Here is an 18,986-nt window from a genome sequence, read left to right as displayed (position 1 = left end):
CAGAACACATAATTTAAGATAAGAAATAATATACTTTTTAATCTTTTCTTGACTTTTGCATCTGTTTAAGTGACAGAAATATCAAAAGCAGTATGATATGACAATAACACTACTGTCAGGGTAATTAGTGCCTGCTCTATAACATATGTCTGTTCAGATAATCACAAACCTAAAGAGAAGACTAGAAAAGGAAGTGTTCTGCCACTGTCATCCAAATGGCATTCATTAACATATAATTGTGCAGATCTCATCTACTGTATATCACCTTGTCTTGGACAAAACGCAAAAACGTACTCAGAAATAAGAACATAAGAGTTTTATTAATTCTAAATATCCTAGAAGGATATTCTCAAATTAAACACAGAGCATCAAAGTATTAATTGAGATGTTCCATTTGAAATATATTGTGGTAAATGGTTTTGACTCTTCCTACCTTTCTTTTAGAATTTACTAGTGGGAAGAAGTTCAAAGATTAAGGCAAAAGTCATAGACACAAGAAGCCCCAAATGGTTTGTTATTTGTTTGTTTGTTTAACTGCCATTATTTACCACTACAACCACCACACATTTTTTTGGGTATTTTAACTGCTGACGCTACGGCAAGTGGCATCTTTATCCTTTTCAACTCATCGATCCATCAGCTCATTATCCTGATTGTGCACTCTCATGCTGTATCAATATGAGACTGATTTTAAAAAAGAAAAGGGTCAGGAGATCAAACATAGTTTAAACACTAGCAGGACTAACCAGAAAAATCAAAACCAATCTGTTCATAAGCCAAAGTAATTTCAAAAAGCAAAGTCAAAATAAACAAAGGTTTTAGTTGTAACCAGGAAGACTTATACACATAATGCTGATGCCAGTATTAAATGCTTTTAAACAGGATGTCCTTGCACTGACCTTTATACCAATAATGTCATGCACTAGCTTTTCTGGTCTTTAGAACCAAGCAAAGTTGTACTTACAGAAACAAAATACCGGCACCCATAACAAAACAAAATGGTGTCATTGGAAGACATTAAAATATTTTAATGTTATTAAATAAAGGTTTAAATAAAAAACCATATTCAATTAAAGATTCTAGCAATGTTCACACCACAACATAGAAAAGAAAATCAAACAAAAAGTATGAAATGAAAACTTTAAAAAATTTCAAACATAACCCAATCAGGACAACTGCCCTGCCCCAAAAACCCATTGACACAAGATGTCAGCTACATTAGTGTATGTTAAATAAATACATAATTTATTTCCACACCATTTCTTGTTTTCATCTGTTTCCAGTTTTTTTAAAAAAAGTGTCCAAAGTTTCAAGGCTGTGCAGCATAAAATCACTTCAGTATTTAATCATGAAATGCAAAACAAAATTTTCCTTCAGCTTAGCATATAAATGAACAAAAAAGTAATATTTTTCTTAGTAAATAGTTTAAAATGTACAGCAAGACTCTTTCACTGTATATGCATGTATGTTTGTGAAGTGGCATGTTAGCTGAGCACAGTCCACATACTTTTTGAAGTCTTTAGTTAGCAGTTTCTGTCCAAAAAATGGTACTACTTTAAAAGGGCTTCTCTGATACATATGCATCTTTCCACCTAGCACTGTGTTTCGTTTCTACAATAATCTGTGTAAACACTGTTAAAACAGAAACGTTTTTCATATTTTAGTAGTAAATGACAAAATGTTGGCATAATTAAATTATATTTTATTATTAAATTATTAAATTATAATTCTGCTTTAACAATGTGTTTACACAGATTGTTGTAGAAACAGAACACACATGAAATGCATGTGTTCCAAATAACAATCTATTATTTAAACTCTAAAACTCCAGCTCTTCACTCGCAGATAATCAATCAAGGCATGAGCTGGGAGAACTTTGCACGTTCTGCAGCGGTGGGGGGATGGGATACCAGGCTGCTTGCTGCTTGTCTTCATTGGCACATTTACAGGACAAAAGACGCTAATGGAGAGGTGCAAATGGATTTAAGGTGGGCCAGATCTACAAGTTTTTTCGTAGGCTCTGGTAATTCTAGTGTTAAGTAAAATGCAATACACTCGATTTGCTTTTAGTTATGACATGTGATCTATGGGCATGAATTAATATACAATATGATATTGTATTGCATTTTAAACTGATACGAAAATTGTGTGCTCTTGTGAACTGCAATGGCTGATATGTTTATAATTATGGCACAATAAAACTGTCCCAAAATTTAATGGCCCACATGCGTATGTATTGCATTTCAACATACAGCGAGTAATTAAGTATTTTAGTACGAATAATCCTCCTCACTGGACAAGCCACTAAAACACACTTACTGATCCACACTCCTTCACAGATGTCTAGCTTTGAGTATTAAATTGATGTAACACAAACTACTTTGGTAAATGGGATTAACTATGTAACTATGTAACTAAATATGTTTAGACATGGAAAGATCACACACAGGCAGTTCCAAACCCAGGAGTAAAAGTTATGGCTTCAGAACTGTAAAGCAACAGTAATCTTCTCTTTGCTGTATTTAGACTGAATACTACATGGTAAATGTATGTACTACATTAGATAATAACAAAGTAAGACCTTTCAATACATCCTGGTAAGAGTTATGTAAGCGGCCTTCAGTTTACAGAGCCAAAACAGATTTTGCTCTTTCAGTTCAATCATACACATTCAACACTCCATTATGATCTACTTTCCTTGGTTCATTATTTATTTATGTATTTATTTTCTATACGAGTCATTGTGTTTTTTTCACAAGTGGGTACTTTATCTTGCCTCTTTGCTTTTTTAATGTTTGCCATGCCACCAGCCCCTCTTGTGTTGCATGTGACAGCCTCCTAACAGGCAGCAATTAGCTCTGTATTTCCATATCAACCAACTTGCTCTCCTTAACATAGCCACTGCACCAAAATGAAAATATAAATGAGCATACAGGCATAGCCGAATGATTCATATTCACCTAATTTTAATTGATTTAATGCATAGATAGATTCTTTTGATAAAAAGAGGAAAAAATCCCTAACATTCAGCAGGACCTTAGTTAACATGTTATTACCTAGCAGAGGTAACTCAATTAGCAAACTCCACCTAGTAGGACAGGCTTTATATAAGTTCCTGTTAATAAAGGAGTAGTCAGAGCAACACAAGTAATAGAAAGTGTGGAGCAGGAAAGAAGGGAAAGAGAAGATACCAACAATTCCTAGATGTAAATCATTTTTTGGGTTACCATGAACTTTGAGCTGCGGTCACTGCAATTTTAACTTTAATAAAAATATCAGTAACTTGAAACTTTATTTATAACTTATCATTAGAACATGTGGCAACAACCTTTTCTCTATAGCAAACATCCATTCAACTGTTTTCTGAACTTGCATTCTTAATTGCGGGATCATGAGATGATGAATTTTATCTCTGTAACAGATAACACTCATCCACTGCAGAATACACTCATGCATACACTCACATTCACTTATACTGGGCTATTTAGTTACCAATGAATCTAACATGTGATGTGGAAGAAAACTGGAATACTTGGGAATTGTTCACATGAGCACAAGGAGAACATTCAAGCTCCACAAAGAAAGTGTCTGGGTGATGTCCTGAAACATCAATGCAGCAGTGTTAAGTTCTGTTTCAAAATGCCATTCTGTTGAGCAGGTACTTTTTATGTTTGTTAAGTTAAACACCATGTATAACTTAAAAAAAAAAAATTAATTACCTTTAAACTACCCAAGAAACAAACCATTTGATACTGAATCAAGATACCACTATCTAATTCACAGAAGAAGCAGCTAGAAAGTTTGTAGCTAAAAATATTACTTTAGTAAGGCTGCAGGACATAATGATGGGTCTAGACCTTTGTATTTACTATTATTTGATGAAGACTAGCTTTGGCTTAAATGTTATTTTGCCCTTTATATCAAATGTTTAAATGCAGAAATTAATGTGGAAATTAAAAAGCAATTGGTACACATTTAAAATTAAATATTGCTTATATATACTAATAAAAGGCAAAGCCCTCACTCACTCACTCACTCACTCATCACTAATTCTCCAACTTCCCGTGTGGGTGGAAGGCTGAAATTTGGCAGGTTCATTCCTTACAGCTTCCTTACAAAAGTTGGGTAGGTTTCATTTCGAAATTCTACGCGTAATGGTCATAACTGGAAGCTGTTTTCTCCATTTACTGTAATGGAGATGAGCTTGAACGCCGTGGGGGCGGAGTTTCGTGTGACATCATCACGCCTCACACGTAATCACGCAGTACATAGAAAATCAGGAAGACCTCCAAAAAGCGCTGAAGAAAACATGCATTATATAATTGAGAAGGCAGCGAAACAATAAGAAGCGAGCGAGTGACATATACAACCATATTGATGAGTTCTGCTACTTCGGAAACAAAGCACGATGTAAACCTACACTTTAAATTAAGTTCATAGACAGGCTGCCGCTGGCGCTTGTAATTTAGTGCCTGCCCATATAAGGCCGTCCGTCAGCGGCAATCCAATAGCAAACTCCCGCTAAATATTCACGGGTTAAGGACTGTGCTTATGCAGAGGAAGATGAGATGGTCAGCGTGGTGTTTGGCACAAACTCAGCGAAACTGCGAGAGAAAGTTTTAAGTGCCAGGACTAAGGTAACATTAAATACAGCCATGGACATAGCACGAGATGGCACCAGCACAACTGGGAACTTCGATGCATGTACACCGAGCGCTCACGTGAACTGGCGAGTGCACAGATAAAAGCAACAGTTCCAAAAGCTGAACAAAACCGAATTACACAATTGAAAAGGCAGCAAAAAATATGAAGCGTCTGATACATACAAGCATATTCATAAATGCTGCTACTGTGGAAACAAAGCACACGGTGGAAAAAGTCAATGTCCCGCTAAAGGAAGACAGTGTAAAAAACCCGTGCATGCAGTGTGTCAGGTCTCGGATAAAGAAGAAGACGAGCTGTTTATTGATGCAGTAAGAAACGAATCGATGAATGAAACCTGTCATCTTTACAACGATTGACAAACACGGAATGTAACTTGAACACAACACATCCTACAAATACAAACCTGATTGAAAGAAATAATGATAATCAAATCATTGATGACAGCAACACTCAGTAACACTCACAAAACAAATACTGTATATTGACAGTCATGTTACGTTATTTTTAAAATGTTCCCTTTTCTTTTCTAGCTTTTTAACACACTACTTCTCCGCTGCGATACGCGGGTATATATATATGTATATATATATATCCCGATCTACATACTCGAATAATGGATACTTTATTCGCCATCAATGATTGTTTTGGTAAAGCCATACTCAGTGTATTCATTAGATGAACGGTAAAAAGTAAGAGCGAGGGAGGATGACTTATTGAGGCATGCAGGCTGTAGTCGCGTCAACTCTATCTGAATTTGCGATCACATTTGAAAAATATATCTTTTCAAGTTCTATTTAGTCCATATGTGTCAAACTCAAGGGCGCGGGCCACATCCGGCCCGGCGTGTAATTATATCCAGCCAGCGAGATCATTTTATATACTGTATTATTGTTATTAATGGCCGGGTATATGAAGCGCTGGTAACACAATAAACTACAGATCCCATAATGCAGCGCTTCAGCTGCCTTGCCGAACACTTACCGCGTTAATCAAGTCTAGCTTATGATGCTGCAAGTTATTGCGAAGCTAGCTCACACGATGCTGAAGAGAAAAGTTGATTCTGAAAATAGAGCCTTTAAAAACCGATGGGAGGCTGAGTATATGTTTACTGAACCCGTGTGTCTCATTTGTGGAGCTAATGTGGCTGTAATTACAGAATTTAATCTAAGACGGCACTATGAGACAAAACATCAGGGAGTTCTGTGTTGTGGAGATTCTCAGGATGGATTGCAGGTGCTCATCAGTGAGGCTGAAAGACCTGAATGCAATGCAGAAGATACAGAAAGCAGAAGAATTAAATAAGAATCTGACACCAGCGGACGTTTTACCGTGCACAATCACAAAGTGATTTCAAGTGAAGTTGCTTTTATGGGAGACACAAATGCACCAGTGCAACTTTCCCTGTTGCCAAGTAATGTTAAACCAAGTCGTCACTACGGTGTTCCCAAATACGCACTTTGCTGATAAACCGAGAGCACTGAGTTTGCACGGCGCTTTGGTGACTTTGAAGAACAAAAAAAGTCCGTCTACATGCGGCTCGAACCTTGTGCATGTTTGGTAGCACATATCTGTGTGAGAAGCTCTTCTCAGTGATAAAGACTAACAAAACAGCACACAGGAGTCGCCTCACTGATGAGCACCTGCAATCCATCCTGAGAATCTCCACAACACAGAACCTCACACCAAACAGAAACGAACCTGTTGCCAAAAAAGATGCCAGGCGTCCAGCTCTAAAATGACATATGAGCAAAGACAACTTAATGATTTGATTTGTTATTGCTGAAAGGAACACATTTTATTTATATTTCCAGGTTTTGTTATGCAGCATGTTCATATTTGAATTTGTATAATTTTGAAAGGATATATTTTTATGGAGAGCAAAATCTTTTGGGATATTTAAAATCTAAGTTTATTTTTTATATAAATTTACATAAGAGTAAAGAAATTTGAATGTTTGTTCTTTTAAGTTATTTAAGGTTTGAGTTGATTTATTCACGAATAATATTCCTGTCTGTTTTTACCATTCCTACCAAAGATATTTTTGTTGACTAAATAAAAATTCCTTCTATTTAAAATTTAAATAGAACTTGAACAAATACGATAGTTCATAATATCCACGCAGACTTGCGTAAGAGCGGGAGTTATCCGTTTTAACAAGCAGCGTATTGCACTGATACGAAATAGCTGTGTGTGTATATATGTAGATATGTATGTATATGTATATATATGTACATATATATGTGTGTGTATGTATGTATGTGTGTATGTATATGTATGTGTATATATGTATGACAGCAACACTCATCACTCACAACAGTGACAAAACAATTACATTGACAATCATGTTACGTTATTTTCAAAATGTTTCCTTTTCTTTTTAATTGCTTCTTCAACACACTGCTTCTCCGCTGCGAAGTGCGGGTATTTTGCTAGTTTAATATAATATGTTATAAGAATACTTCATTTGGTAACATCATCTTTTCTAGCTTGGGCCATGGAGGGCCACTTGGATGTTAGTGAGATTGTTAGTACCTGGTAGGGACTATGGGACTGCCATGACCATCTGCTTACATATTGTCAATTTCTGTGAATTCTGAAATAATACCAATTTGCCATTATTAATACAATCCTTCATCATATTATCTTCAGTCTGTTTAACCTCGATAATGACAAATATTAAGGAATATTAACATTGTTGGTAATTTTGTGCCTTTACTAAAGGTTATGACAGACGTGTATTTAACTCAGGCTTCCTTGGACACACAAATGAGAAGGCACACAATTTAGAAAAACTACCAAAAATCATGTGTTGTCTGAAAAATCATTACATAATCATCTTCTGTAATGAAAGAGGTCTTCAAATTGAAAGCATATGATTTTGTTTTAAAATGTATGCCTTGTTTATTTTTTCCATATATATTGGTTGCTTGGCTTTTGTTTCATTGACACTTGTATGGTTTTCCTGAGTAATAACTTTTTAGGTAAGGCTTTAGGTAAGTTTCCACTGGAGGATTGACAGAACATTAGGATAATTTTGATTAGAAAAAGGTATGCAGCCCAACAAGCTTGTCAGTCCTATTCACCTAATTTCACCAAAAGTACATTGAGTTGAGACTTGAAAATCCCTAAAGTTCTACTCTCTACTTAGTAATTTATTGCATGTGTCTATGATTGTTTGTATGGATAAAAACTTTCTATTGTTTGTGCAAATTGTGTCTTAACAGTTCCCACAGTGTCATTGATCCTGCCCTGTCTGACAGAAGAAAGGCTCCAGGAATGTGTTTTGGAAATGGAGATCAACAATACAGGGCAACTGTCCTTTCTCCCTTTCTCTTCAGTCTCCAATTTATGGCATCTACAGAACTTTGCATATTACTCCACCATTGTAGGCTATAGTATGCCCCTGGAAAACCAAGCCAAAAACTGTAAATTTGTTTTCAGCAACAAAAAATGTATCATGTAAAACAAAAACATGAACATACAATGCCCTTCATAATATTTGGGACAAAGATGCATTTTTTCTTGATTTATCCCTCATCCCCACAGTTTAAAGTTACAAATCAAACAATTCAGACATAAAGTGCACATTGCAGACTTTCATCTAAGGATATATGGATACGTTTTGGTCACACCGTGTAGAAACGACAAGAGAATCAAGGAAAACGTTTCTTTGTCCCAAACATCATGGAGGGCACTGTAATCAGACTAAGGTGATGTCTAATGTGCCACTGCTGTAATGATGCAGATTTAGTGTACTGTACCTGCTTTGTATGATATGTTTTGAAACAGTCACCAACATACAAAGGCACTGTTCCAGCAGATTTCAAAAGATTTTTGTTTGTAATATTTTTTCTGTTGATTGTGCATGACAGGGTAGAATGTCAGTACCTGACCTGCACAATTGACAGCTCCCATTGTGTCATTGTAATCTAAAACTGTGCAAGGCATAGCAATTTCCACACTTCCCCTGACATGGACATTGACAGTTGCTGTATTATGAACAGAGCTTAGGAGGCACTTTTTGTTCTTCCACTTGATTGCAATCAATTTGCCTTTTTCCCACAGAGCTACTGCACCACGCTTGTGCTTGATGCATTCATGCAACCAGAGTCACCAGGTACATCAGAGTGGTTAGGTCATACAGTGCTGTATGCTTTAGCATGCACAGCATGTAAAACTTGATGCTGAATCATGGCCATATGGATGAATAGTATTATATCTATGACAGCCTTCCCTTGTGACCCATGAGACTTTTGTCAATACTTATGTCATGACCAGGAGCATACACCTTCTGCAAATTTTTAATGATTGCCTGAAATACGTATCACAATGTGTACAGTTTCAGTGCTGGGTGCTTAGCTTTATCATAGTTACTGATATTAGTGAAATGCAGGTATTTCATGATGAGTGAAAAACAATACTCACTCAACTTCACCCAAAATGAGTGTCTGCAAAAAATGGTTTGTGGACCTACACCTTCTGTGCACTGGTTTACCCAATATGCCCTTGCAGTATCAGAAGACTAAAAAACACATGTTGTCTGCAGCAACAAGCAATTGGCTTACTGCGACTTTGATACTGCTCAGCATAGTGGTTTGTTTCAACAACTATTTTCTCTACAGGACTATCATCAACAATTCATAAATAATCCAGATGATCATGATCTTGTAGATCGGGGTTACCCATAAATGGGCAACAAGGAGGAAAAGGTCACTGAAATCGGCCAAATACAGTAAGTGTCATTTTCACTGTATGTGCTAGTATCTGATGGCCAGTTCACTTTGTCATCACTATGGTTTGATTCGAGCCACTAGACACCGTTAAAATATCCGACTATGCCTCCCAGTTTTATTAAGAGACCGGGAACTCTTGAAATTTACTGATAATAGCACACAGGTGAGTTGAAATTGGGTGGTGAGTAAACACAGAATGAAAGACACAACAGTAATTTCAGGAAAAACAACACTAACTTCTATTACACAAGACAATATAAAGTACATTTAAAAGAGGAACATAACAAAATCTAATCTATCAGGAATGAATTTCCTTTTTTTAAAAGGAAAACACGCAGTCCACACTCTAAAAGTCCGTCAAAAACAAGAATTGGAGGATACAACCTTTAGTGGTGCAGAGTCCAGTTTGCGCACTGTTACCCCAACAATTAACCGTCCAACTGTCCACTGATGCACTCTGTTCACCGGACACTCGTTTCCCAACAGTTTTGTCAAATCATGGAATCCCTGTCAGCGTCTCCTCGTCATTCTTTTTCTCCACTTTGAGCTCCTTGTATTGCTGAGACCTAGGCATGCTTCACTTCTTCTCCGCCAGCTTTGCTCGGTCCTTTCATGCAGCTTTCCTCTCTTGCTGGACCCACAACCATCTTGTTGTGGCGCTGTCTCTTCCTCCCTTGGGGTAAGTATTGCCGTCCGTGTCCCTCACGTCACACCAGCCACATACCCCAGTCTGCCAGCGAGCCCCTGTGCTCTCTGCGAGTATCTTGGCAGTGTTCTCAATGAACCGTCGCTACCCTTGCCTTCTCCTGCCCAGAAGTTTAAATCTCCTTCAGTCCCTGCCATTATCAGTTCTGGACAATCGGTTTAAACAATAGCACATCTAAATTTCCTGGGTTTAACAAATAATGAAAACACAATTAACAAAATGTGTTGTTACTAACTTAAATGAGTACACAGCTGATTAGAAACCAGTATTTTCAGACATGTTAATTTCCAAGTCAGATGCTGTATTTACGCGTGTACCACGCGCACATTTTTTCCCAAAAATTAGCATTAGAAAATCAGGTGCACGTCATACACGAGAAAATGTAATTCAGTAATGTTTACTTCTTCTGCTTGGGCTCGCTTGCTCATGCTCTCTCGCGTGCTCGTGCACTCGCACTCCCTTTCGCTTGCGCACTCGCACTCCCTCGCTCGACAGCGCATTCTCTCTCTCTAAATGCTTCCTATACAATCACAATGCACGTCATACACGGGGCAAAACTTTTTTCGCGATTTTCTTTGTAAAAATTAGGGTGCGCGTCTTACACAAGGGCGTGTGGTACACGAGTAAATACGGTAAATACAAACATTTTCCATGGAAGGAGCAGTTCTTTTATCCTAATGTTATATTGTTTTTATGTTTAAGCAGATAAAACTTCAAAGCAGTGGTTCTTTTGCAAGACAGCAAATACCAATATCCTGTAGACACCCATCACAATAATCAGTAACAGGATAACCCAGAAAATTTCCCTTTTAACTTCTTGCCCAAATCCAAACAATAGATGCCTAGTGCCTGTTCATCTACTGGGTTTTAAATGTAATATTTACATGCTCCTTTTCCTAAGAGAGAAATGGAACGACCCAGTGTACAAAAATGCCCCCCTCTGACATATCTATCTTTTGACAACACATTGCATGCTACGGCACTGTATACAAAGATACATTAAAATATCAGGGCTGACAGACTAATCTGTTCTCAGCTATACAGGTGATCATCTCCAGGTGGAGAACTTTCATGTGAATTATGTAGACAATTACACTAACATTTGCACAGTGGCAAAGTGGTATATAAATTAACTGTACTCACCATTGGTCCCTCATTGAGTTGTTCTGTGGTTTATAATCTATGTACTTTGGACTCATGAATGCTTCGTCCATCTACGATTTCCTTTAGTCACACTATTTTTGAACATGACTGGTTGTGAATCCATGTGAAACCAAGTTCTTTTCAGTTGGATAATGAATGCAAATTCAGGTTTACACCCTACAAAGGGTGAGAAAAGCAAGTGTCTTAACCATTTGAGCCATTAGAGCAATCATGTTACTCACTTGTTCACTTTGAACCTTGCTACGCATGTATATGTTTCTGATTATGGTTATGTTTATCTTTTCTTACCTTTCTGTTTCTTGTGGATTTACACGATAGCATGAGACAGACAGCTCTCAATATCCACACCTTCCGTTAAATCCAGTTTTCCTTATTTTCAAAAAAAAATTACTTTGTTTGGTTTTTCCCTTTTTGTCTTTTATCTCCTTGCTTGCCCTGACAACATTCAATGCCACCTTCACCTTCCTTCTTAGCAACCCCTTGCCAAATGAGCAACTCATCACTATATGCTGTATGTCTTTATCCTTAATATAAACCCAATCTATCCAATTTTAGGGTTGCAATTGGCAAAGCTTATTTCAGCTGCAGGGAGAAGACTGCAACCAACCTTGGACATATTGAATTATGAAACAAGTTACCAAAATGCTGCTCCCATTGAAATATAGGTATTTTCCTTGAGGATGACACCAAAAAAAAATTTGCTGTTTGTCTTCATCTCTTCCATATCTTCATCTCTTATATATTGTCTGTGAACTCTCCTATCTCACTCTTGTTTTCTCAAAATTGTTTGCTCACTGTCCTTCTTTGTTGACCTCTGTTAAGGACACGAAACAGATAACCAAGGATTGTGAACAAGGATGGAAACTAGGAGAAGATCAAAAGTCTAACAGAAAATTTCAGGGACAAGCAAAAGGTCAAAACTGATAAGTCAAAAAATCATAGCAAACAAAATGAAATGGCACAACAAAGAAGAAATTAAGAAAATAAAAAGTCATAATAAAACTAAATATAGGACCTATGGGACAAATAAGCTAACTTACACTAAAAAGTTTGTTGCAAAGAATATCCTCCGAGGGTTACTGAACTCACTGTGCATTACCATATTTATAGTGGATTTAACAGTGACAACAGTGACAGGGCGGAGTGGTGGCTCTGGGATCTGCGCTGGCAATCGGTAGGTTGCCATTTCGATTTTCGTAAATGCCAAAAGTGACTCTACTTTGTTTGCCTCTTGAGCAAGGCCCTTAACCTGCAATTGCTACGTCCTGGGTATGACGTTAATCTGCATCCAACCCTGCATGTAGGCCCTCCAACCTGCAGGGAAAAACCTGGGGGTTGGTGGCAGAATTGGCAATCCAACCATCATAAAAATACCTCACATTGATTCCATTCTAATCTGAACTAGTGTGGTGCAGAGGTGTCACCCATTACATGGCTGCACTTGGGTCCTAATCTGGGATCCTGAGTTGGTTTGTCATGTGGTGGGTGCAGCGATGCGCTGTATCAGCACGTGCTCCTAATCTCTCTCTTTCTAACAGTGACATCACTGACCTGAATCTTGTGATGTGCGACTAAAATGAAGTCACAGAAATAATAAAAATAAGGACAGTAGCCTTTAAAACTTAACAGTGAAAACTAAGGTCAGAAATTAAATCTCCACGTAAAAAAAAACAAATTAGACATAAACACATGCATTATATATTGATCTTTTTGAAGGAGGCATTGTGATGATGGGGAGAAGACAGTGTCCACTAATGTCTAATTTCAATTCTCCCTCAACCTCACCCATTGTACCCAGTGTCATGCTATACATATATTTTCCTTGTACGTTTGTCTAGAGTCTTCCTCAAGCGACATTACGGTACCATACAGATACAAAGTGTGGATTTACTGTCAGCTCACAACAGAGATAGTAGCTGGGAAGACAATGGTAAAACAATCAGCAGGAAGTAACTGATTAAGAAAGCTGTGGGGAAGACCATAAGTACATTATGAATGTGCAGCATGCTGAATATTTCACTCTTAATCTCCCCTCTTGCTTTTTTTCATCCACCTCACTTAAAAAGGATAGATAATCCACACAAGGCAGTATCACCTACTTTGCAAAATAAGGAGTTTAAAGAGACCTCTTACTTCTGCTCACAAACCCTTTTGTTTTGCCTCATTTTGAATTATATTCTTTTTTCTGAAAACACCAAACACTTTTGCATGGTGTAATTGGAGCACCCTGTCTCTGTAAAGCATAGTTTAAATCAGATGGGATGGCATAAAAAAAAACCTTTGTTGCCATAGTGATGGAGAGAAGCTGGCAGTAGCTGATACCATTTTACATCAATGAAGCAGCACTTCAGGTATGGCCTCCAAATCAGCTTTCCGGTAGATTCAGAAAACGAAAGTCCATACTTAAAAAGTTGCAACCAACTTTTACTGTGGCCACGCAGTTTGTGGAAATATAAGTAAATTGATTAATTATTAATTTTAACTTTCATAATTAGAAGATTGAGACTGTAAAATATAATTAATAGTAAACTTCTGTTTAAATGCACAACAGTAGGATTCAGTCTTATTTTTGCATGGCTATGTCTGTGTATCTTTCCCTTCACTGCTTTTGATGTAACTCATCTATTTGTACACCCTCAAAACTGCCTAGTCCAGGAGAGTATTTTTACAATTTGACTTTGTTTGTGTGTTTCTTTTATATCCCAAACCAAAGACATAATTTGAGGAAACAGACTTTATGGGGATTAGGTATTATCTAGAAAACACAGGATAAAGTCAAAATAAGTTTATTCATAAAATCAATAAAGCAAAAAGAAAAAAAAAAACCAAAACACATAAATAAAGGCATTATTAAAAAGTTAAACTGAAAAGATCGCTGTAAAGGAAAATTAAAAAATAGCCACATAATTCTGACATACATTTTACATGTGGAGATCAAAAAAATTATCTCATCAGAATCAGAATCAGAATCAGCTTTATTGGCCAAGTATATATACACATACAAGGAATTGGACTCCAGTTTTACCTTGCTGTCTGTGCATGTGTAAGCGTTGTGAACCTCGCCCCGGACACAGACAGGCAGACACGTTAATGTCACCCACAAACACAGGTTTATTCTTCATCTCTCTTACAATTCTGCTCACCAACCCCCCTCAGTCCAGGCCACTCCAATGCCTTCTCTTTTCTTCTTCTCTTTTTCTCTCTCTTTCTCTTTCTTTCTCTCTCTTTTCTTCTGAACGCCTCCTTCCTCCTCTAGACGTTGCCACTCTTCCACCCGACTCTTATCAATGACTAGAGGGAGGCGACCCCTTTTATAGGAACCCGGATGGGCTCCAGCTGCTTCCCGGCAGTCTCCCACGGACACACCCCCGTGTGGCAGAAGTGCCGGCTGCGCACCCGGAAGCCGTCCGGGTGTCCCCTGTCGTCTTCCCCCCGGCACTTCCTGGTGTGGCAGAAGTGCCGGGCTCCTGGGATAATCAGGCCCTGGGGCGCCGCCTGGCGGTGGCCACGGGTCCCTACAGGGCTGGGCTTCCAAGCCCTCTACCCGAGGCCTCCAGTATAACCAGGACGGACGCCCCCTCTCGGTCTGGAGGAGGCACAAGCGTGTATAGATTATATACACATGGGGAACAGTTCAGTACAATGGATGATAGTTATTGACTGGTTTATTGCATTTTCTCTGATGCTGTGAGATTAACTTGAATATTCATCAAAGTGATATCCATTGGAAAGAAACTGTTCATGTCTGGTAGTTTTGGTGTACAGTGCTCTGTAGCGTCTACCAGAGGTAAGTAATTGAAAAAGATTATGACCAGGGTGTGATGGATCTGCAATGATGTTTAAGGTCAAAAGAGAAACTGGAAAAAATGGTAGTGAAATTAACAATTTTTTGCAAGCAATTTTTGCAATGTTACTCCAGGAAAAAGCAGATAAAAGAGAATTTAACAAATATCGGGGTTTGGAAAAGGAGAAATCATTGACAATGACACATGAATGAGAAATCATTGAAAGGAGAAATCATTGCATTCAATGAGAAAATATTGAAAATGAGAGGAAAACAGAAAATAATCTGAACAAATATTTCATCCAAGTGTCTGTAAAGAAAGAAACAAATGGAATGCCTTGTGCATACATAAAAATAGAGTTTACAGATGTTAAAATAAAGTGTCAGATGTATTTCAAGCCCTTGATACACTGAAGATCAATAAAACTCCTGGACTTTTACAAATTGTACTGAAAGAAATTAAGCACATCATTTGTAAACCCTTATTAGGCCTATCTGAGTAGTGACTTGAGAAGTGTCTGAAAAGTTGCAGATGTAACTCCAGTCTTCAAAAAAAGAAACTAAATGGATCCTTGTCATTACAGACCAATATGTCTTACTTCTGCACCATGCAAAATTATGAAAATTTTAATAAGGAATAAATTATAAAAATGCCTGTATGAAAATAACATACTAAATAGTAGTCAGCATAGCATTAAAAGAGGAAGATCTTGCCAAACCAATATTTTAGATTTTTTTTGAGCTGGCTACTGCAGTAGTTGACAACAGCAAAACATGCAACATAATTTACTTAGACTTTGTGCAAGTCTCTGACTCCTTACCACTTTAAAGATTAATTCTGAAACTAGAAGCTGTTGGCATCAAAGGTAATCTACAAAACTAGATATAAAGTTAGTTAACCAGATGGAGACAAAGAAAACAGATAAAAAGACAGTGCTCTTCACATGGGGTGAAGTCATAGACTTTCTTAAAGAAATCAATTCTTAATATGCCATAACAGCGATTAGTATGTAAAGTAACAGACTATACTACCCATTTAACACATAGACCTCAGTTTTAACATTTGCAGTGCATTGTGTATTGAAATGTATTATGTAATGCATGTAGTGATAAAAAGCATTGTATTTGTCATTTCAACAGGTGGCACATCTGAAACATTTAATGTCTGTGATACTCCATCTGTTGAATTGACTAATGCAATGGATATGTCTCTGTCATATGCCAATTGGTATGGGATTCATAATGGCAATTTTATTGTTTGTGATGAGCCATCTGTAGGAATGACATAGACTCAGTAACTGGAAGGACACACAGATACACAGACACACATACACTTATCCTTTTATTAAGTTGAATTGTTTTACTTTCAAGTAATCTGCATATGTGCTATTTGTTTTCCATAGTTTCATCATTAGTGCACTGCATCTAAACCACACCATATTTAAAGAAAATAAATGTTAAAAGGCCTTATCACTTCAGTGTAATATACCTACATAGTCAATGTTCTTTTAAAATAATATCTTTATATAATTTTGCATATATATAAATAACAAAACATTTTGAATAATTCACCTGCATCATTTAGAATGCACTACATTTTCTGAAAATTAAGTTCGACAGGATTTAATCAATAATTTGTGGACAATGTGGCCACATTATAACCTCTACATAAGCACCTGTTCAACAAGGTAATGATGCAAACACATATAACTGCATACTGAACTATTCAATTTTAGCAAAGACCAACTTCATTAAATTTATCACCTCTCGGAAAGATTTTTTCTAGAGGTTAATATCTTCTTCTTCTTCTTTGATCCCTAGCTGACGTTGCGTCTGGATCGGCTCCTAAGCCCATACGCTGCTGTGGGTGCCAACGATTGTCGGATCTCCTTCACAACTCGTTTCCATGCAAGGCGATCATTGGCAATTGTTCTGGCCTCATCGAGATTTATTCTGCGATTTCTGATGTCATCTTCGACCTGTTTTAGCCATGTTTTCTTCGGTGCTGTTCGTTGGATTTGCCACTGGGTGGGTCGTTCACGCCAGAGGAGTTGGTGTGGTAGTCGGCTCGCATCCATTCGACATACATGGCCAAACCATCGCAGTTGACGTGTTTGAATTTGTTCCTCGATTGGTGGTAGGTTGTCACATCTCCGTTGGATGTCCTCATTTCGAAGGCGGTCTCGGAGTGATACTCGTAATATCTGCCAGAGGCAGATGTCAAGGTGGACATTTGCAGGCGATCCATCTGTTGTCAGCACTTTCGTCTTTTCAATGTTTATCTTCAATCCATATGACTGGGCGGCGCGGGCAATCTTGTAGAGAGCGTCCGTGGCTTCGGCGTCATCCTCAGCCAGCACACTGCTGTCATCTGCAAACATTAGATCTGTCATGGTGCCATTTTCATCGAACTGGACTCCACGTCTGCCCCCGAAGACTTCCCTCATAATGGCGTTGAGTATGATATGGAAGAGCAGTGGTGAGACGACGTCTCCCTGGCGAACTCCAGTGCGAATGGCGAGTTCAGTCGACAACTCATTTCGGATACGTATTTGGCTCGATGATCCGTTGTAATTGTCCTGCAGTAGCTTGATGACTTTTGGTGGGATGTGCTCGGTCTCCAGCCCCATCCAAAGTGCTGGCCAATCGATGCAGTCGAACGCAGATCGAAAGTCAATAAAAACGATGACCGTCCGTTTCCCACATCGAATTCGCTTCTCCATAACCTGGCGAAGGCTGAATATCTGGTCACAGCAACTGCGGCGAGGCCTGAAGCCGGCTTGCTCCTCGCGGTTGTTTGTTCACGATGCTTCTGCAGGCGTGATTGATAGATAGATAGATACTTTATTAATCCCAAGGGGAAAGATTGGATTACTTTCATGAAGACTTTTCCAACAATCGAGAGCAGACTTATGCCACGGTAGTTTTGGCATTCTTGGTTGTCACCTTTCTTGAAGATTGGGATAATGATGGCCTTCTTCCATGTTCTTGGAATCGTCTCTGTACGCCAAATGTTTTGCAGAAGCAGGTGCACTCGTTGGTGGAGAACGTCATCATCTTCACCTCCGCCAGGGTCGGTTCATCATCGGACATTGGGGTCTCTGGTGCCTCGATTAGTGGTGGCTCTGCTAGTGGTCCTTGTGGCGGGTCGTGGTTGTACAGTGCCTCGAAGAACTCCTTCCAACGCTGTAACCGCTCAGTCGATGATCGTACGAAGGTGCCATCGGCTTTTTGAATGTTATCATTTATTGATTTGGTTTTTCCCATCAGGCGTCGGAGCTTTCAATAGTCAAGCTGCTACTTTGTTCCAGTAAGCCTCACGTTCTTCCTTCATTCGGCGTCGGATGTCCTTGTTGAGCTGACGATATCGCTCAAAGTCGACCAGCTTTACACTTTTTCGTTCATCTACCATATCGAGGCATTCATCGGATATCCACGGCTGTGTTCGGTAGTGTGTGGGAGGACATAGTTCTTTGGCGCTTTCCATGATGGCATCCGAAACTTGTTGCTCTTCGACTTTGATGTCTTCGGATGGCACTAATACTGCGAAATGGTTGGATAATGCTATTTGAAATTCCGCCTTGCGAGCGTAATCTGACAAGCATTTCCAGGCAAGTTTTGCCGATAGGCGCGATTTGCATTTGGCTCTTTGCAGTCGAAGTTTGACCACGGCGCGCACAAGATAGTGGTCTGATCCACAGTCCAGGCTGCACATTGAACGGACATCCTTGAGTGATGATCGGAAACGGGAGTTGATCAGGATGTAGTCCAACATCGCCGGGTCATTGCTCGATGGATTTCGCCATGTAAGTTGATGCTTCTTTGGATGTTGAAATTGGGTGTTTCCGATGATAAATTTGTTGGTGTTGGCGAAGGACAAGAGGCGCAAACCGTCGTCATTGATTACACCATGTCCAAAACGACCCATCGTGCT

The sequence above is a fragment of the Polypterus senegalus genome, chromosome 2 (genome assembly GCF_016835505.1).
Source record: "Polypterus senegalus isolate Bchr_013 chromosome 2, ASM1683550v1, whole genome shotgun sequence".
Taxonomy (NCBI): domain Eukaryota; kingdom Metazoa; phylum Chordata; class Cladistia; order Polypteriformes; family Polypteridae; genus Polypterus; species Polypterus senegalus.
This window is presented reverse-complemented; position numbering follows the sequence as displayed.